Source organism: Ursus americanus, chromosome 6 (genome assembly GCF_024610735.1).
Source record: "Ursus americanus isolate L20-20 chromosome 6, mUrsAme1.1.p, whole genome shotgun sequence".
NCBI lineage: Eukaryota > Metazoa > Chordata > Mammalia > Carnivora > Ursidae > Ursus > Ursus americanus.
In genome coordinates this window covers 42847999-42864894 of record NC_142132.1, presented here as the reverse complement: position 1 = coordinate 42864894, position 16896 = coordinate 42847999, and the positions used below count along the sequence as shown (strand labels likewise).

General features: G+C 39.8%; 1 long non-coding RNA gene across 2 annotated transcripts in view; it reads left to right on the top strand.

Moving 5' to 3' along the window:
* LOC123782836 (uncharacterized) overlaps window positions 1-16896 on the top strand; it is a 183236-nt gene that overhangs the window by 11329 nt on the left and 155011 nt on the right. For both annotated transcript variants that reach the window (XR_015724787.1, XR_006777045.2), the window contains exon 2: window positions 12443-12672. This is a non-coding gene — a long non-coding RNA (uncharacterized LOC123782836). The remainder of the gene's footprint in view (window positions 1-12442; window positions 12673-16896) is intronic.

Sequence of the window (16896 nt, the reverse complement as noted above, 5' to 3'; positions counted from 1 at the left end):
AGGGATGGAAGACAGTGTTGGCATAGTTTAGGACTGAGCCCATAGTGGAGTAGCCGTACAGTGGAATGCTAGTCAGCAATAACAAGGAATGAACTCTCAAGCCATGCACAAGCTTAGATGGGTGGATCTTAAATGCTTATTGATAAGTGCAAGGAGCCAATCTGAAAGGCTCTTTATTGTATAATTTAATTAATGTGACATTCTGGAAAAGGTAAAACTGTAGAAGAATTTTCTGGGAGAGATGGTCGATATATATGGTTCTCAGTATGGATGGATTTTATTTTCAAACTATTAAAAGTTCTGCTGGAAACATGTTAGAAAGAGGTCAGCTGGAAGGGCAGTCTATACTTGAGCAAAGAAGGCCACACACCTGTGCCCTAAACTGACTCAGGAGTAGCTATCGCAAATCCTCCGAATGGATTTTCATCTTCCTGCTAGCATGGAATGCTGGCAAGAGGAGGAATTTTGAAACTATTACTATGTTAATAAAACACCTGAATTGATGAATTAGTGCCCTTGCTTCAGATCCTGTGTTGTCCTGTACTTTCATGAGAATGGCTTGGTAAAAAATATGTGATCTCTATCTTACCTGATCAGTTCATTGACAAAGATGGGTACATAACAGGACGAGAGCGGGTTGTACTTTGGCTTGCACATGACACTCATGGGTTAATTTTCTCAAACAACCAGGTGGTCTTGATACTTCTGATAATAGTCACTGGAAGGTGATACAATGGGCTTCTGAAATAGTTATACTTCCAAAATTCATACATCTGTTTCCAGGATTGTTTTAGCATAAAGATTGTCCCAAATAAGGGACAATCCTATAGTTAATAAGAATGTGGTCAATTGCTTCTTAATCCAATAGTTATTAAGAATTTGGTCCACTTAAATTATATACAACAGATTCTTTTCAGATGAGACTTTTCTTTCTGTTTATCAAAGTTATTCATGTTCAATTCAGAAAATAGGAAAACACAAAAAGAATCACATATAATCATATCACCAGGAAATGGGATGATTATTATAGGGGACTCTTTTCATTACTTTAAAATGTTCAGACTCGGTTATTGGACATTCTGGGTGATTCTAGACAAGTCTCTTAATCTTTCTGAGATTTAGTTTCCTCATCTTAAAAATGGGGATAATTATAACCCAATTGAGATAATAAGGTTGTTTTGAGCATCAAATGAATCAGGGTGTATAAAGCACAGCAATGCTTGGCACATAGCAAATGCTCACTGAGTGCTGGTTGCTAACATTATTATCATTGTCCTTACAATGGCTCTTATTATTTCTTTATAGTTTTACTCATTTTTTATATATGCTTTTTTATATTGTTGAATTCATGCTGTCTATATAACTTTATCTACTGCTTATTCAGAATTATTAAAAAATAAACATTGCCCCAAATTATTGCAAACTCTTTGTATACATAATTAAAAATAGTGAAATAACATGCTACTTAGATGCTGAATTTTAATTTACTTAACTATTGTTGGATATTTATGCTGTTCATAATTTTTCAGTATTACAAATAATGAGACAAGAAACATCTGTGTGTAAGCTTTTGTGCCTGTGCTTAAGCTTATTTCTTTGGAGTGGAATTACTAGTTCAAAAGTAACACTTGGAATACATCATGTAAAATTACTTTCTAAAAGGGTTGTGACAAATTATATCCCCAAGAGCTGTGCACAATTGGGCGTATTTCACTGCCCTTGATAATATTTGGAATTCTCGCTAAGACTATTTCTGAATTTTATAGGCAAGGGCATGCTAATTCAAACAACACATATTTTAAGGAGCCTACTGTGGACTAGCCACTGTACTAGACACTGAGATCAAGTGGGGAGATAATGGACACAGTTCTTGTTCCCATGGAATTTATGCTATGTGAACAGGAAACAAGTGGTAACTCAAACAATCACTTAACTGTGTGTATGCTGCAACTGCAATCACTTAACTGTGTGGAGGCTGCAAAGGAGAAGCAAATGCTGCTATGAGAGATTCAGGAGGCAAACTGACTTAGTCTTGAGGAATCAGAAAGACTCCTCTAAGAGAGTAACACTTCATCTGATACGTAAAGATGAGTAAGCATAACCTGGCAAAGGGCAGGTGCATGGAAAGGCATTCTAGGCAGAGGGAATGAGATGGACAAACACTTGGAAAGAAAGGGAAGAATGGCTTGTTGAGACATACCAGGAGACTGACATTGTCGTGGGGCACTGCGAGGCAGGGAGGGAGCCAGGGACGAGAGTGGGCTGAAGAGGTCATGAGGACCAGTGCCTTATCCTAAGAATTATGGGAATCAGGTGGCTTGATTTTTAGCATGGAAGTTACATTATCACATTAGTGTTTTAAAGAGACCAATCTAGCCAGAATGTGTAACGAATGGTTTGGAGACAGGAGAGAGAGAAGACTCTTTCAAGTATGTCAGTAGAAGGATAATGATAGCTTGAGCTAAAGTCGCTGCATTTACAGTGAGAAGTTTATATATATATATTATACATATATATATAATATTTAGGAGGTAGAGTGGGTGATTGATTATCTTTGGAAAGTGAAAGAAAAAAAGAAGCAAATGTTAAATATTATTTTCAAATTGCTGGTATGGGCAATGGGGTAGATGATTATGATGACTGGGAACGCAGTGGGGGAAGCCAAGTTGAGGGGAGAGATTTGGCTTCAGGTTTGAAGGTGCTGAATTTGATCTGAGAACTCCAAAGGGAAAAGTTGTGGAGTCAGCTGAGTGTATAGGTGTCTGGAATCCAGATAAGAGGTCTGGAATTGGGGTGGAATAAACTTGGTAGTCATTAATACATAAGTGGTAGGGATACGTATTAGTAAATAGATGGTATTTCATATCACGGAAGTTGATGAAATTGCTTAGGAACAACTGTAGAGTGAGACAGGAAAAGAGCCCAGAATAAAGCCCTAATGTGTTCCAAAGTTTCATTATTAGATGGCAAAGGAGAAGCTAGAAAAGGATGGAGACATAATAGCCAGAGATGTCGAAGGTAACTAATGAGGCAGCAACCTCTTTGACCTTGGCCATAGCAACTTCTTACTAGCTATGTCTCCCAAGGCAAGGGAAACAAAAGCAAAAATGAACTATTGGGACTTCATCAAGATAAAAAGCTCCTGCACAGGGAAGGAAACAATCAACAAAACTAAAAGGCAGCCTACAGAATGGGAGAAGATATTTGCAAATGACATATCAGATAAAGGGTTAGTATCCAAAATCTGTAAACAACTTAACAAACTCAACAGCCAAAAAACAAATAATCCGATTAAGAAATGGGCAGAAGATATGAATAGACATTTTTCAAAATAAGTCTGAGAGAGACAAATACCACATGATTTCATTCATATGTGGAATTTAAGAAACAAAACTGATGAACATAAGGGAAAAAAAAAAAGAGAGAGAGGCAAGCCATAAACAGACTCTTGACTATAGAGAACACACTGAGAGATGCTGGAGGAGAGGTGGGCAGGGCATGGGCCAGAGGGGTGGTGGGGATTAAGGAGGGCATTTGTGATAGCACTGGGTGTTGTGATAAATCACTAAATTCTATTCCTGAAACTATTATTTCATTGTGTGTTAACTAGCTAGAATTTAAATAAAAACTTGAAATTAGAAAAAACAAGAAAGTCTATTTTGTCTGATTAAAAAAAAAGAGAAGGTAGCTGATGAAGCAAGTTCTGATGAAGGTAGGAGGCAAGGTTGGATGGGGTCCAGGTGCTGATCTAGCAATTGGTCTTAAAATAGGAGGAGGGGCCCTTTCTCATTGTGTTAGGAGGGTGGGAGGAGAAGACAAGTCCACATGAAGATAACTTTATGAAATTGGTGTTGGAAATTTGAAGGAGTTATCAGGTTCTGGCTTAAATAGTCTCAGTGAAGATTGGGGCAAAGTGACTGATTGAGTGGGGCAGACAGACAAGTTGGGTATTTGTGAAGTATCATTAAGATATTTTCAAAGCTGGTCATGAGAACATAATTGGGTCACTGGGAGTTGTAGTTGGTGATCCCGTGTTTATAGTGACATTCACTTGCCTACAGTGTGATTTTGCTAATCAAGTGTGGTTTTGTATGGGCATGAAGAAGGTGATAGGTTCTTCAATGCCTGTGGTTTTGCCTGGGAGCTTGACGGAAGAAAGGAGGAGCTTGGGAGTTTAGAGGGTTTGAGATGGAATGAAGGGCTGTGGAATCTAAATTGGAGGAGGGGAAATGGGGACAGAGGATTGAGAGAAGGTGGAGAGGTCAGTGAGTTGGATGTCATGATGGAGGCAAAGCATAGATGCTCAGAGGACTGTTGAACCAGCAGAAAGGAGATCGTAGCCTTTTTGTTAGAATCCTCGGGGAAGGTGTCGTTATAGGAAAACCAGAATGTGTTTAGGGACTTTGCGGACTGAAATGGATATGTGGGGAGTGTTCTGAAGAAATAAGGAGGTTGAGGAAGCAAAAAGCCATAATGTTCAGTGACTAGAACATCTTTGTGGAGCCTTAAGAATGATAGATGTTAGTAGTTGAGCCAGAGAAGGAGCAGAAGGAGCAAGTGCCTGTGGGGAACCTCAGGGAGTGATCAGATGTCAGGAGATGATGATAACGAAAAAGAAGAGATAGTGTGCAGCCGGAGAGCTGAGCCTCATTATTTCTGTTTGTACCTTTTCAAGTGGTACATTTTAAAGGTGTAGAATTTGTACACTTTAAAGATTAACCAGACTCCATGGGTTCACGCTTGTTATCGACATTGCATTAGCCTCTTGTGACTTCTCTGTTAATGGCTTTTCCCCATTTATCTACTGAAGTTTTAGTGCTGCTACTTAACTATTACTGTGTAAGTAATTTATACATTAGGATTATTAAGCTCTGGTGTGCTATTTGTTACAAATGTTTTTCTAAATTTACTTTTTAATTGTGGATTTATAAATGAGTGATTAGCACGTAAATTCGAGTCAAACACAGAACTTGCAGGTTGCTTATTTACATTTATTTGATTTATTTTCTATTTTATTTTCTTATTGAAGTGTAGGTGAGCAGAACTTGTAAGTTTTTTTTTTTTTAAGATTTTATTTATTTATTTGACAGAGATAGAGACAGCCAGTGAGAGAGGGAACACAAGCAGGGGGAGTGGGAGAGGAAGAAGCAGGCTCCCAGCAGAGGAGCCTGATGTGGGGCTCGATCCCAGAACTCCGGGATCACGCCCTGAGCCGAAGGCAGGCGCTTAACTGCTGTGCCACCCAGGCGCCCCAGAACTTGTAAGTTTTTAAGCAGCATATCTATATTTTTCCTTTGTCATATCTTTCATTAATTTGAAATCCAGAACATTCTCCCAGAGTCAAATATTTGATTAAAATTGATTATGTTAAATTTTATTATACATTTTAAAGTAATTGTGACATTTAGTATGTTACTTTTTTGTTCCTCCAAATTTTCTGTTATATTTGGTGGCAGGAAGTTTTCTATAATTTTCTTTCCAAATGGCCACTCATAAAGAATTAACTTTCCCATTGAGTCCAAGCTACCAATATGACCTCAATTGGATCACAAAATTCCTGAAAATTTAACAATATGCTCTTGCAAGCTAATACTTGTGACTTCAGCATATCACTGCCTCTTCTGATTCATTACTCTTTTTAGAGAACTTCATTAGGCTTTATCTTTGCTTTATCTGCATTGGTGAACTTTGGGATCACTTCATCAAGCTCTCCTCAAAACTAATCAGTTTAATGGTAAGAATAAAATTAAGTCCATGCATTCACCAAACAATTAAAAATTATGTAGCATATATTAAGCTTCCCTGTCTTGAGAATTTTTAAAAAATTTGTATCATGTTTCATTGTTATTTTTTTCCATATAAATTTTCCACATTTCTTGTCCTAGGGTATTTATAATTTCATTTCTTTTATTTTTATTGTTTATGCAATTTCATGAAACTGGTTAGTCCTGAATATGAGGAATAAATAGATTTATTTTGTATAAATCTACTTTGGAGGACCAATACTTCTACTCATTATAGAGCTCATTAAGGGGTTAAAAAATGCCAATTCTGTGTTCACAACTCATGTATTTTTAAGTTCTTCTTTAAAATGCATTTAAGACTAACAATACATTGCAAAAGTGCTACAGAAAGTTTCATATACACTTCACCCAGCTTCTCCTGAAGATAACATCTTCTATAACCACAGTACATCATCAAAATCGGGAAAGTGATATTGGCACTACTCATGTATAGACGTCATTTGGTTGGACTCACAACCAGTATTCCCCTAAAGAATTAAATAGAAGGGAATAGAGTGGACTAGAAGAAGTAGAGTACATGAGTGATAAGGATGCAGGGGGCGTAGCTTTATGAAAGTAAATGTCATTGCTATGATAAAAAAAAGTTTGAAAAAAATATTTTTCTAGACACTCCTGTTGTAATAATTTTTTTGTAGTATTTGAGTAGGTTCTGCATGAGGTTTGCTCTTGTAAAAAGATTTTAAAAATAGTTATTTCATTCTGTTTAAAAGGCACTAATCCTCAGGAAGAGGCTACATCATTCCCTGGTCTCACGCCCTTTCATCAGTTTGCATGTCCCGCCATTTAGTTATTTAGATACTAGGTTTCAGTTTGACAGTATCTTTAGTTTCAAGTATTTTAGATGCTGGGCAATTAGGATAATTATTCCAAAATATATTAATTTCAGAATTGGAGGGTCTATGAGACAATTTGGACTGAGAGAGTTAGGTACCTGGCCAATGTCAGGTCCTTCTGATTCTGAAATTCGTATTTTGTCATATGACAATTTTTTTTTATTTTGAAAGATTTTATTTATTTGTTTGAGAGAGAGAGCGTGAGTGAGAGAGCAGAAGCAGAGAGAGCAGCAGAGGGAGAGGGAGAAGCAGACTCCCCACTGAGCCGGGAGCCGAGTGCAGGACTTGATCCCAGGAACCAGGATTCATGACCTGAGCTGAAGGCAGCCAGTGAACTGACTGAGCCACCCAGGTGCCCCAGCATATGAAAGTGTTTTGATTGAACAAAGACTTCCTCTGCCTACCATGTAAAAAGAGTCTAGGATTAATAACTCTTAATATGTCTTCCTGGTGACTCCCAGTGGCAAAGTTGTTTGTACATTTAAAACAACGGCACTTGCATCTTATAATTGTTGTGAGGGAGGGATTTACAAGTGCTAGAGGAGGTGCTCAGAGTGGGTCATCTGGACAGCAGCAGTGGTGGCCTCACAAGCAGGTGAATGACCCTTGACCTGAATCTTGCAGGTCATCTGGGAATGCTCAGATGGAAAAGATGTGGAAGACATACAAACTGAGGGGAGAACACAGAGAAAAGCTCAGAGAAATGAGAGATTGGGGCATTGAGGAAATAAGAAGACAGTGGGACTTTCCTTTTCTTCACTGGTGTATTTTTAGGGAAAAGTTATACAGACAGTGAAGAAACTATGTAATTTTTGCAGTAGCAAAATGGAAGAAGGACCCTGGAAGTCAGAAAAGCAACCGGGCTGGGAGGAGAGGGCTGCCCTGTAGGACATCTGAACAGAACTCTGTAATTACCACTTGACCAGAACAAAGGCAAACTCAGTGATGGAAAGGACCCAGAAACCTCTGAAACCTTACAAGTGAATCTTCTAATTGTCATCAAATACTTAATTGGGAGCCTGCCAGGTCTGCACTCAAAGCTCTATTCCTCAAGACAGAAGTCTCCCGGCCCTGGCATTAGTATGCCACTGCACTTGCCTTCACTCTGCTGCCTCAGTCTGTTGTTTTGAAACCAGCATAAATCAATAGTAACCACCCGGGGCACAGGAATTGTTGGAAGTTCGGCTCACAATGAAAGCAGAACAAACCCCAAACCACAGGCTTGCCCATAGTCCAGACCCACAGGCACCTCTGAGGCCTGGTGAGCTGAGAAGCCACTCCAGCCCTCTGTGAGGGCCATGGGTAAGGAATAATAAATAAAGTTATTCACTGTTTAATCCTTCACCACCCGCAGCTTCTGAATACCTCAGGCAGTAAAGGGAGCTTGTTTGGGGACTGTTGTAGGAGGAATTCCGATGAAGCCATGTGCCTCAATCTGCACAGTGAGGCCCCATTCCCTCTTATAGACACTACCTCTGTGTACCCACAAGAGTAGGGTGTATGGACCTGGTGGTTTGGCTCTTGGTGTAGTGGATCACAGCCAAATACTGCCTGGGTGTGACAGAGCAAGTGCACCTTCTTCTTCACCTCTTCCTAGAAACTAACCCTATTCCAGCACGTGAATGGAGTTTTTAAGAAAGAAATACTTAAGATGGTAATTCTAGTGAATGTTCTATAAAATCACTTGAGGAGAGTTTGTAAATTCCAAAGGATCTAAAAATACTCTACAGAAACCCTCTTTTGGGAATATCTTTGGGGAATACAGAATTTTTTCCCCAGATGATGGTTGTAAGTCAAGGACCTGGGAAAAGAAGCACAGAGCTGGTGAGTGACCTCACCCTTGGACCGATGACTTCTGTCACTAACCCCGAGTCAGGAGAACTTAGCTCCTCACTCTTCTGACTTAAAGGACTGAAGACCTTAACGTTTGTGTTCCTTATTCTTCTGTCCTTGAATTTGCCTTGTGTCAAAGTACTGATGCTGAGGAGGAATTTCTCTCCACAGTACCCAAGGCTGCAGAAGGGTACCTTAGAAGCATGTAGACCAATATCAAACAGGAATCTGGCTATGCAGAGTCTAGGAGAAAGAACGGTTGGCTCCAGTCAGAGAAATTTAAGGCTTATGTGAGTACCCTCATCTCTACTCAGTAATTTGCTCTTGGATTTTGCCACCCAGTTTTGAGTTTCTGTCATTCCCCTCTTCAAGGGTCAGCCACCTTTTTAGGGCCAAACTTGCTTCTTTCCTTCTTCCTGATTGGAGAATCTTAATCTAGTTTGTGGGTGAAACTCTCTATCAATGTTTCAAATATTTTATTTATGGTGTAAACATTGGACTGAGATCCTCAAAACTCAGGCTTTTGAAACCCAGATATCTCAGAGTCCATAGTCTCTCATGCTTCATTCCCCCTTCTGATTACCCCCCATTTCTTTATCCCTTTCTTCTCCTACCGATCTTCCTAGTTCTTATGTTCCATAGATGAGAGAAACCATATGATAATTGTCTTTCTCTGCTTGACTTATTTCACTTAGCATTATCTCCTCCAGTGCCGTACTCTGAGAAACAAACTGAGGGCTTCAGAGGGGAGGGGGGTGGGGGAATGGGACAGGCTGGTGATGGGTGGTGGGGAGGGCACGTATTGCATGGTGCACTGGGTGTTATATGCAACTAATGAATCATAGAACTTTACATCAAAAACCAGGGATGTACTGTATGGTGACTAACATAATATAATAAAAATATTTAAAAAAATGCAAAGCACAAAAAATAAAAAAATTTAAAAAAATAAAAAAAAAATGAAACCCAGATATCTCTTAACTGTTTTTATGGTATGCTAGTTTTCTCAACAGAGCAACGCTGCTGCCAGCTGAAGGGGTAGAAAGTACAAGGAGTACAAAGAGCTGTTAGAAAACATTATCTCAGAATACCATCCCACAACCCTTCCACAAGGGACAGAAAATTTCTAAGTGCTTGGATGTCCACAGTTCCCAGTAGTGGCTAATACTGTTTTGAAAAGTATTGTAATAAGACATGAAAAAGAAATGAGACACAAATGTAGAAATAAACTAAGCTAAACTGATGATTTACTGGTGACATGAGTACCTAGAAAATCTAAAGCAATCAATTTAACAACTATTATCATTTTACCTAAAAATGTAGAAGAGTGGCATAATAAAAAGTAGACAAAACTCCAGAGAGTTTTTTTTTCCTCCAACCACCATCGATAAGAAGGTGTGAAACCTACCCCTCCACCCCCCCAAATCTATTCACAGTAATAGAAAATAAGATGGATTTACATAGGTGGTTTTCAAGGATTTCATTTCATTTTCTCCTGTTAGCTATCATACGGAATATACAATATTATCCCTATTTTGTGATAAGAATCTTGACTATCAAAAGCCACTTTGCTGCTGAGTTGCCATGTTATCTCATCTTGGGATTAATAGAGGAAACAGAATCTAATATATACATAGATTCTTTTTTAAAAAGCCCCAATAATAAAATTGAGAAAAAAAGGACTGTTTACTTAGAAAATGTTTATATCAAATCTGACAGGTTAAGGAAAAAAGATAAAGGCTTTAAGAGCTTATTTTTCAAATGCACAAGCATTCTGAAGAAGATAATAGTTTAATATGAAAGGGATATGAGCAAACAAAAGTGGATATACAATTAGGAAAGAAGTGATTGGAAAGTGCCTATCATTCTTAGTATTCAAAGAATTGCTAATGCAAAATACCTATAGAAATCATTATGCAGCTATTAAAGGAGCAAAATGAAAATTTATAATAGAATTTGAAATTGTCCAGTCTATGGTCCTCTGGCATGATTATTCATTGCTGGTAGAGTTTGAAGTGGAAAGAACTGTTTTAAATAGCATTGAGGAACTATTAAGTAAGAGCCATAAAAGTATTCATATTTCTTGACCCAATAATTTCTGACCCTATAAATTTATTTTAAGGAAATATTTGCCAGGAAAAACCTCTATATTTGCACAGATAGATTCACTGCAGCAGAGATAGGCGGGTGGCAGTTTGGTGCTTACACTGAGGAATGGGGATGCCCTTGGACTCATGAGTGAGCTTTCCCCACTCAATTACCTAGTGACCTTGGGCAAGTGATGTGACTTCCCTGTACCTCCATGTCTTCATGTAGGCAATAGTGTTGCAGCCTCAATTGTAGGCTGTTGTGAGGATCAAAAGAGTTAACAAATGTGGAACACTTAGAAAATGTCTGGCATGTTGCAAGCATTCTGCTGTATAAACTATAATTACAGAAAAAAATTTTTAAAGGGAATCAACTTAAGTACCCCACACCAGGAAGATTGTTTAAAAATTATATTGACCTGACTTAATGCCATTTTATAAAACCATGAAGATGGTATTTTGAGGACTCTGAAACTGAAAAACAAGTTTATGATGGACTAATCAGTAAAATAAAGACTAAACATTCTGAGCTCACTGCAATCACAACCATGCAAAATATGTCTGAAGGAGGGGGGAGGAAAATGGTTTTGTTAGTGTGGGTTGGATTGCAGGTGGTTTGCAAGCATTTTCTTTCATCTTATGTGGCCTTTTTTAATTAAAAAAAATAAAGCAATACCATGCCAAAACTAATTCTTCTTAAAGACTGCCTTTGGCTTTGTCTGCTCTGGTGTGCAAAATCAAGTACACCTGGAATGAGGCCATTTGGGAAACCTCAGGGGGGTGCAGATGACAAGCCAGGTGCTGGCAGGTGCAGCAGCAGCAGCAGGAATCTCCTGCTACCTGCATCCTGGAAGCTTCTGTCCTTCCCTCACTTCCGTCAGTCCCTGTAGTGGGGAGTCAGTCCCAGGATCCCTCTGGCCAGATCCCCTCTCTGTCAAAGTGAGATTCTTTGTTTTTCCCCCTTTTTGAAAAAAAATTATAGTTATAATGTCTTTTCAAAAAAGCAGATTTATTTAAGTATAAGTGATACACAAAACTCTCCATCTTTAATGTGAACAATTGGATGAGTTCAGATATGTGCAGACACCTGTGAAAACATCACTGCAGTCAATAATAAACATATCCATCACTTCCAAAGTTTTCTCCTGCCCTCTCTCCATTCCTCCTACACTCTCTTTACATTACTGTGGTAAGAATGAGAAGGGGACATGGGGAGTTGTTGTCCAACAGGCATAAAGTTTCAGTTACGCAAGATGAATAGGTTCTGGAAATCTGCTGTACAACATAGTGTCCGTAGTCAACAATCCTGGGTTATACACTTACACACGATTCTTAGGAGGGGAGAGTCTTTGTTTTTCATTACAAAGATCTTAAGGGCCTTGGAAACCTGCTGCTATTAAAGGTTTAGGGTAAAAAATCTGAATGTTCATTACTTAGGAAGAGGAGGGCAGTGAGATGATCGGTTTGCTGGGAATTTGGCCTGGCCTTGAGAGGGGATACTGTGCCAGAATGGAGACTAAAACTGGAGGACTAGTTTATAAGAATAATTAAGGTGAAGATAATTTCAAATAGTTGTCAAAATCCTGGTCTTTTAGATAGTAACAATCCAATAGTGTTCTATTATTTACTTGTATGCCTGAGCAACTTTCTTTCCTTATGCATGGGATTGGCATAATAAAGGTGCCTTAGTCTATGAGTTTTATAGGACTAAAAAGCATAAGAGAAATGATGTCACTACCTGGCAATTAGTAAGTCCTCAAGAAATACTCCTTCTTCTGATGTAAGTGGTCTGTAAGAGGTTACGTATGTAGGAAATTGAAGGGGGGGGGCAGGCAGCTGCTTGGGGCCAGGTTGGTTGTTAATGACCTGAATTGTTTATTTCAAGGGTCTTAGTGCATCAGACTGCCTCACGCTCACCAGCAGTGAAATGAGCCTTACAAAAGCAGTGATTTCTTTCGCTCCTCCTCTCTGATGACATCTCTGTGGCTCTCCGCTCAGCAGTCCATTCAACATCAGTAATTCTCAGAAAAGGATGTTTTTCACTGAGGCTGATGAGGGGACATACAATGAACAAGAGTGACAGATAAAGGAGACTCCACTATTGGCTTCCCAGTGGTGAGTGGATCCACGTGTCTCTTACTTCTCAGGGTGTCCCTTGCATCTCTCAGTAAAACTGTTGCCAGTGAGGCCAATGGCCATGGTCCTTTTGCGTATCAGAACATATCCTTCATTAATCAGGGATTCTCTGCCAAGAAAGCCGCAGCATCCAGAATTCTGGAGTGTCTTTGGTCGGACTAAAAGGCTTTCGCTAATTTTCCATACCACTGACAATAGTGGCAAATACTTTCTAAGATGCGTGGCTGACAATGAAAAGACTTTAGTACTACAGTGTGTTTTCCAATCCTGAAGTTTCTAGGTCATGTATCGAAACTGGAAATCTATTGGATGTTGTTGGGCAAGATGGATTAGGAAAAGAAAAAATATGAGAAATAGGGAGACGCAGATCCCATTGGTGATATGCTGGCTCTAGGCACATAGAGCAAATTGGGGCTAGGCTTTAGGCCCGGTCACCCCTTTCTTTTACCACTGAGATGGATCTGCATCATAGCAAGTTTTCTACAGAAGAGGGCCTTGTATTTGTTGCTTGATATGTTAGGAGCAAGAGTTGTGGCCCCAACAAGATTGATTGAATGAGTTTACTTACACATCTAACAAATATTTGAGTGGCAACTACGGGTTAGGACTCTTGGGGATACATGAGGACAAAGACCAGTCCATGTCCTAAAAAAAAAATAACATTTTTTTTGAGAGATGAATGATTCATAGATCAACAAAATGCATAAAAAATGTGATTTCAGGTACCTAAGATAACTTCAGGCATTAGAGGGCTATTTTAGATAGAGTGTTTAGGGAAAGCACTGAGGGTATTATATTTGGGCAGGGGGGCTAGATGAAGAGAAGAAGTAAGATTTGACATTTAGGTGAATCACAATAGAAAATCAAGTTGGCTTGACCTTCCAAATATATCCAGAATCCAGACACTTCTTACCATCTGCACTGCTGACTCTTTGGGCCAAATCCCCTAAAATCTCATTGTGAGTTACCCAGTGGCCTCCATACTGGTCTCCCTTCTTTACCCTCCCCACACCCCACCCCACCCCACCCCACCCCACAGTCTATTCTCAACACAGCAGACTGGGTACATCTTCAAAACTTTAAGTCATATGATGCCATTTGGGTGCTGAAAATCCTGAATGGCTCCCCATTTCATTCAATGTCAGATTCCAAGTTCTTACCATGGGCTACAAGGCCTGGTGTGAGCTATGTTTGTTTCCTATGAGTCTGTGAACAAGGATGAGTACCCTGCATGATACAACAATGAGCACTTCCCTCCATTGTCATCTCAAACCCTGGAGGAACAGAGGCTTCTGTTGCTCCATTTCCAGTTGTCTGGACCTATTGTTGACTCTGGACAGGTTCAAGGAGACTGGAAACAGTGTGGACTGTAACCAGAATTTAGGACTAAGGGGATGCCTATTTCCCAATTTCATTCCTGGAAAATTACAAGAGATTCTGGTGACTGTTAAAAGGTCAAACCGGTATATTAGTCAGGGTAGCTAAAACACACAGCCCCCAATCTTAGTATTTTAAAACCATAAATGTTTATTTTGGACTCATGTAAAATCTAGGATTAGGGATGTGCTCATCATCCCAGTTATGACAGCTGCTAAGGCCCAGAGATTCTCTCCATCTGTGGTCTGAAGAAGGAAGAGGGAAAACATGGAGGATGGCACAGAATATTTTGGGCACTTGGCCTGGAAGTGACATACATCAATTTCTACCTATATTCTGCTGGGCAGAGCTGGTTATACGCTCTGCCTAGGTACAAAAGAGCCTGGCCATGCTTCACTATACCCGAGAGAGCTGGATCCTGGAACATGAGTTGGGTCTCAATATTGAAAGTTCAAGGCAGAGAAGATGACATAATAGGGTATGACCCAGTATGGACCCCAAAGAAATCAAGACATATTTTGGGATTTGAAAGATCTCTATTGTTGTTTGTTGTTGTTGTTTTTTTGTTTTGTTTTGTTTTTACTTGAGAATAGGGCATTTGTGGGAGAATGTCAAGAGTTAACACTTGAGACATAGCGGGACTTAGACCACCTAGGGCCTTCAGAGCCATGCTAGGCTGTTTGGATTTTGTCTTAAAGGGGGAGGCCATGGGAAACTTCATATGAAGGATTTTCATGTCTAGTTGGCAGTTTGAAAAGTCATTATGGAATAGAGGGCAAGACTAGAGGCAAGTACCCCGGTCAGGAGGCTGTTTCTTCCGGTATTCCCTATCTTAAGAATTCTCAAACTCGACTCACACTAGGGGCTATGTTTCCCAACTGAGGTCAGTATTCATATACATATATACACATGTATATAAGATAATTAAAGACATTTTAACTCAGTCTATTTCTTTTAAACAACTAGTGGTTGCCACTTATTTGATTGAATTATCCGCCTTCTAAGAAGGTCACAGCACATAGTTGGGAACCACTGCCCTGTCTCACTGACAGACAACACAGTACAGATGGTCCCCAGACCCAATCTGGGTGTCATGTGAGACCCCTGACTTACCCTTAACATCCTCACAGTTCATTAGTCACATTATTTCTGGCTTATTTCTTAAACATTCCTCACCTGATTTCCACTGTTTGAGATGAATGTTTTGCAACATGGGGATCCCCCAGGCTCTCTAAGACCTTTTTATGGAGTCTACAGGGTCATAGACATTTTCACATTTTTGTAATGACACTAAGATGTTACTTCCCTTTTTCACATTTATTCTTTCACAAGTGTACAGCGGAGTTTTCCAGAGGTTACATGATAAGTGATGACATCAGTTGTTCTGATGCTCATGTTTTTAGTTTTAATTTCTAATATGTGAAACAATGATAGCTGGGACCTTCCTCATTAAAACCTCAATAAGTATTAAAGAGGGCAGTGGGGTCCTGAGACCAAGGAGCTTAAGAATCCTTGGTTTAGACCCTTATGATTCTGTTATTCTCTTATCACTAGTAATAACTGGACATGATTTTGTGGCCTTAGACATCTCTAAACAAACACTCTTGCTGGATTATCTGGTCTTGTACTTCATCAGTAGGATTCTTGTGTCTGATTATCCAGAGGCATGTCTGCGCTGTGATTCGTGGAGCTCTAATACCTAATCTGTCCTTGATCCTCAGCCTTTTGTATCAATTTTAGAACACCAGGGCTGCATTATTTAGGTCTCTGAATGTTGGAGTACCATTTAGCTCATTCATTTGACCCTGTGACATTGTGTGTGTGTGTGTGTGTATACACACACACACACACACACACACACTCGTATATATAAATGTACATTGTATATATATATACACACTATGTATATATATTTATATTTATATATTTTTTGCTTCTGCTCAGGAGATACAGAGCTCCTAAAAGTTGATACAGAACCCCTAAAACCCTTGTAATTTCTTTTTTTTTTTTTTAAAGATTTTATTTATTTATTTGACAGAGATAGAGACAGCCAGCGAGAGAGGGAACACAAGCAGGGGGAGTGGGAGAGGAAGAAGCAGGCTCATAGCGGAGGAGCCTGATGTGGGGCTCGATCCCGTAACGCCGGGATCACGCCCTGAGCCGAAGGCAGACGCTTAACCGCTGTGCCACCCAGGCGCCCCACCCTTGTAATTTCTTGAGTGATAATTATTATAAGAGCATCTTACACAGAACTTCTAAATGTCTTGGAGTTCCTGGGTGACAGGAGCATCTTTATTCCAATGAAGTGACCCTGGGTGGGCTCCTGGATAGCTTCAGAATGGGAGCTGGTTACCAGAAACACCAAGCCATGCTTAGAAGCTTAAAACTTTTAACCCACCTCCATCCTCCAGTTGAGGAGAGGGGCTGGAGACTGAGCTAATAAACCATCTGCCTCCATAAAAAATCCTAACCTCAAGTTGGAGAGAGCTTCTGAATTAGTGAATGCATCCATGTGCTGGGAGAGTGGCATATCCAACTCCATGGGGACAGAAGCTCCCGTGCTGGGGGCCCTTCTAGATCACACCCTATATACTCTTCATCTGGCTATTCATTTGTATCCTGTGTAACAACCTGCCACATGTAAGTACAGTGTTTTCCTGGAATCTGCAGACGGCATTCTGAGAACCCCCGAGTTATGGCCAAGTTGGATGCCTGGTGTGGGTGCCCAGTGACGAGCCTCTGAAGTGGGAGGCAGTCTTGTGGCACTGAGCCCTTCATCTGTGAGGTTGGCATGAACTCCGGGTAGTCAGTGTCCGAAGTGAATTA